Source organism: Semicossyphus pulcher, unplaced genomic scaffold (assembly GCF_022749685.1).
Source record: "Semicossyphus pulcher isolate SPU_LCO1_2020_fin unplaced genomic scaffold, fSemPul1.0.p SCAF_18, whole genome shotgun sequence".
NCBI classification, from domain to species: Eukaryota; Metazoa; Chordata; class Actinopteri; order Labriformes; family Labridae; genus Semicossyphus; species Semicossyphus pulcher.
Window position 1 is genome coordinate 6,635,574 of NW_027211691.1, and position 5,080 is coordinate 6,640,653.

Consider the following 5,080-nt stretch of genomic DNA (forward strand, 5'->3'; position numbering starts at 1 on the left):
TAAACATGTTGCAGTTTGTAACAGAACACATTCAAATTTTACGTATACATTTGTGCATCTTCTCTGTGAATTCAAACTTGGATGCGAATGATGTGTACCAATTACAGCACACATTTTCTCAGGTGGTTTGCTGTTCAACATATTCAGATAAATCTATAAATGGGGCTTTAAGGAAGTGGTTCAAAGTACAATGCAGATTTAAACAAGCTCATAAGATGGATGCAAGGTCTGGTAGCCGTGATGCCAAAGGAACAATCATGTCTGTTTTTTAATCTAAAGGGTCTACGGGGATCGATATGTATTTTGTGAAAACTGTGGCAGGCCAGTAGGAACCTGCCTGAGGAGCTAAGACTGGGATCTGTTAAACAAGGAATTTAAGTAGTATAATGGAGCGTAGAGCCAGACACCAACTATTTCATGGCCTTTTGGTCAATCAGTGAATCCTATAATTCACGTAAAAATGCTTGAGTATTTTTTTTTTTTTTGCTCCATTCAGGGCTGTAAATTGATATAAAAAAATACAGGGCCAAAATCTGATCCCTGAGGAACTGTTGGGGAAAGTAAAAGCTGAAGAGATAGGTCCATATCAATAATTGATAAGCCATACACATTCTTGTGTTATGCTCTCATTTAACTATAGCAATGAAGTTTCTTTTTGTAAGCAATGTTAATCATTGGAAGGCAAATGCTGTTAAAATCTTCAACAAGCTTCACAGTAACAAGCAAAGACTCAAGATGATGTAAAAAGCCTTTCTGGAACTGGAGAATTTGCTAGAAACTGGAAGCAGAGAGAGTTATATATATATTATAAACCTTCATAATCTAGCAAATCAAGACAAAGGGTGTGGTACATAGGTGTCTCCACTACTACAGTACTTTATCCATATCTGATACTCAAGGAGTAATGGTCAGGGATACAAAATTACTAAAACTACTATGGTGAACATATGGCTTGCTTTACTCAGTCTCTGATTGACTAATACTATTGCGTCCATTGTTTGGGTTGGTTAGTTTTATTCATGGGATTGGATGAGGGGAAAAATGTCTCAGAAGGCCAATCAGAGGTTGAGTCGGTTGGGTCATACCTTCGCCAAAGTAGGAAAGAAAATATGTCCAGAAAAGTCTAGATTTGGACCTTCAACTTCTCATATCCTGCCTCTTTGGTTCCGTCCAAAGTGAGGACAGAAGCTAGGAACAGACATTTCACATTCTGATCTGAATGGACGCAATGTTACTGACAAAAAACTCTATAGTCTCTCCAAGGTTACTTGTTCTGCAATGCTTTCAAAAGCATGGACAATGATGTCACGTCTCCTCTATCAAAGTAGCCATCAATTCCAACACAAGGGCTTCTGGAATTCCTTCTGTGGAGACTAAGGGTGATCATGTCGACCAAGCAAATAGGAAGTTCTTGTTCCCTTGACAACGAGCTGGCTAAAGAGGACCTTCTCGTAATCCGGTTGACCAGTGTGGTGCTTCACCTTTCAGCATCTTTGGTCCTTCAATTTGAACTGGAGCTGCTTGTAGACTTATTCAAGTCCTCCACTGATGAACTTCTTCCCTCAGACTGTGTTCCTTCACCTTTGTGTTGCTCTTTGCATGGAGCAGGTACTCCAATATCTGAACCTTTACTGTCAAACAACCTTTACAAACAACATGATTGGTGCAAAGCAGCATGTAGGTCTCCAAGGGCCTGGGATCATTGGATCGGCTCTCAGATGCAATCTGACCCTTCTGGTACAAACTCAAAATGTGTACAAGGGCCCTTGGGTAAACCAGTGTAATATATGCAATAGTTAAGACTATGAACTACAATCTATTCCACAGTCTACCATATTCTGTCAGATGATGAGTGACTGCAGTGTACCCTTAGCATTCCCAGCCCCTTGTCTACATCTTTATTCCAGTAATGAAACTGTGCCTCAGTTACTTACTGCCTCATGTGTGGCCTGTGGGGTTGTGATGCTAAGTGGTTTGACAGAAGGAAAGTCTTTGGTTAAAATATTGGCCTTTGGTCTTTTTGAAAAAAATTGAAATTTCTCTCTCTCTATCTCTTTTTTTTTTTTGCGTGGCTTTCCTCTCACACCCCAAACATAAGGTACATAGAGATTTCAATCATTAGAGACCACATTTATGCTAAGCCATCTTGTGCATCTTGGGCAGATAGCTATCTGATATATATAAAAAAGGCATCTACTGATGATCTACATTGGTTTTATTGAGCTATTTGATTCTTTGTTTTTTAAGTCAGCTGTAACGCAGGTGTTTTTATCTGCAAAGTGCTCTCTATTTCCTGTCTTTCATCCAATCTGCTGGAGCTCCTCGTGTGTAGGAGCAGGCCCCCTTTAGCTAAAAGGTGCACCATAAACAACAATAAAGCGCAGTAGATCTTTTATTTTAATTATTTGCCTACATTTTTTTAACTTGTTTTACCTTTGTATAAGAGTCTACCCCAAAAACCTAGTTTATTTGCCATGACAATAATCTGCTCTTAATTTCAACCGTATTGTAGTAGCCATGCACCAATAATTTCCATAATAATTTTTTTTTTATGCTGGCATTGGATGTCAAAAACATTGTAGTTATACCTTATCTGGGGTTTCACAGAATCAAAGAATTCTATCACAGCTGAACATTTGACCATCATTAACCATAAGTGAGATTACATGACATTATCTTATATTTTTAAAAACATATGAACACATTGGTTCAAAACTTCACTATTTTCTAATTTTATGTTGAAAGACTACTGAATTAAACATCTCAAATCACGTGTAATATCACCTAAATGGTGCTTTTTTTGTGTGTGCTAACTACAGAAACAATAACAAGGTGTTGGCAGTACCAAATCAACAGAAATGCTAGATTTTCCTATTAGTAAAATTAAGAATGAATTTGATTAAAATCAGATAACTATCTTTCCTGGTAATCTCATTGTACTTTTGGCAGTCAGATAATTATAACTGCGCTCATCCTTGGCAGTGGCGAGGCCTTATCCACCAATCTCTGCACCCAAGAGGAGAAGGCTGTGATTATGTTGCATCTTCCCTTTTTTTTGACTACAATCTTTTGTACTGTTATTTATACTGTATTGTATTTATAAGTAAAGGGAGGTCCTGAAGCTTTCCCTGAATGTTTTATTTGTTTGAGTTTTTGATGTTGTGATAACAAGCATCAGTCAAAGAGTTTGCCTTCACTTTTGGAGCCTTTCTGTTTTGATATTTGTGTCTTTTTTTCTATGGTCTATTAAGCTAGCTGGTTATCTCTCAGTGCAGGAAATGTGCTACTGTGGTGTCTGTTTTTGTTTCCACTCAGCTTTTTCTGTTAACCACTCTCTGATGGCATTTCAAGTTACATAACTAAGGGTATGGCTGTGATTTCTGAATTATTATTTTTTTGTAACAGATGTCCAAGCCGCATGTATCCATCAAGTTATCTTTGCTTTGGGCCGTTCATGACAACGATGACGTACATACAATTTTTTGTAGATTTTCGTATGTTATTTGCGGAAAACATAAAGACAATGTACGGATGTCTTGTTTTTATTGGGTTGATATGTTGAATACATACCTTGTAGATATTGAAGACTGATATTCATTCTAGAAAAAGAATGGTGAAAACACTTCCATAACAGTGATATGTAAGTGGATTTACAATAGCTATTATATAAATATTTGAATAAACTTTTGGGGAAGTGAAGAATCATAGGATGTCTATAGAAAGGTGGTGAAAAATTGTAGCAGCTGTTTTGTATTTATGTTTTTTAAGTTATTTATTATTTATTTTCATTTTACAAAAGGGAATTTAATAAAGGGAATAAGTAAATGACTGGATGGAACGTGACAACTTTACTGGGACGTTACACTGAAGCATGCTTTTTTTTATTTGTTTCTTTTTGTGTGTGTATAGATCATACACATATGTAAATACCATTGAGAGGTACAGTTCTGATTCGTCTGAGAACGGGTTGCTAAATACTCAGGCTGTGCTATCGCTCCACCACAACAATACAACTGTTTATGAATCTCAATAAAAAGTCACTTTGTTACTTTGCTGTCATTGTTGGGATTTATTGTAAAGGTGGAAATTTTAAAAAGGCGATCAAATCTCAATGCTTATTTCTTAGAAGTTTGTCAAAACATGCTACATACTAACTTCTTCTCTGGCAATGAGGGTGAGTACGTTTTCACTAGAGTCAATAATTGAAAAAGCCAAAAAATTAATATTTTAAATCTATTAATTTTAATATTTAAGCTTAAAATTCAAATCTAGGATTCACCATATACAATTTGTATAACAAAATACATATGTTTAAGTTTCTGATTATGTAGAATGATCCATTTCAGGATATTTATGTATTATGTTAGCCCTATAGATGTTGATGATGAATAAAAGGTAATCTGTTGCTGTGTTTATTTACAGCACAGACTGTGATTTAGGATCATTTTTTGCAGGGTTGATCTAACTAGCAGGGGCTAAGTTGAATTGCAGAACTAAGCTTGTTTGCTGAGAGGCATCTTTTTGTCTAAATGTTTTGGGGGTGATGATAACACCCCTCAAAAAACCCCATAAAAAAGTAAGTAGGAAATAAAGATTTATATGAAATAGAAGTGTCACTGGGAAATGTCATCATTTAATAATTTTTAATGTACCTTTCTTTTACAAGGAATTTCAACATTGCGATACAAAATCTCTTTTACCAGTAAGTCTTGGCCACAACAGCAGCATAAATGTAAAGAATAAGCAACAGACAATACACTGGCAGCATTCACCAAAGACGTGAATTCACTGGTCAAATAATTATTTTTGCAATTTTAAAAAGTCTTTTAAAGTGTGAAATTCAAATTCAGTAATTAAAACAAGTATAATGACTTCGTTTTTGTAATCTCTGCAAATAAATATAACTTATTTGTTGTTTGTTTTATGTAGGAGCTGTGACGTCACATCATACAATTGCGCTGTTCAATCCAATTGGCCAGTCCACCTGTCAATCAACACAGTCTCCCATGGTTACTGAAAGCACAGCACCACTTCGGTTTTGTCAGTGAGGAGCACACCGAGGAGCGCTCATAAACGGAAA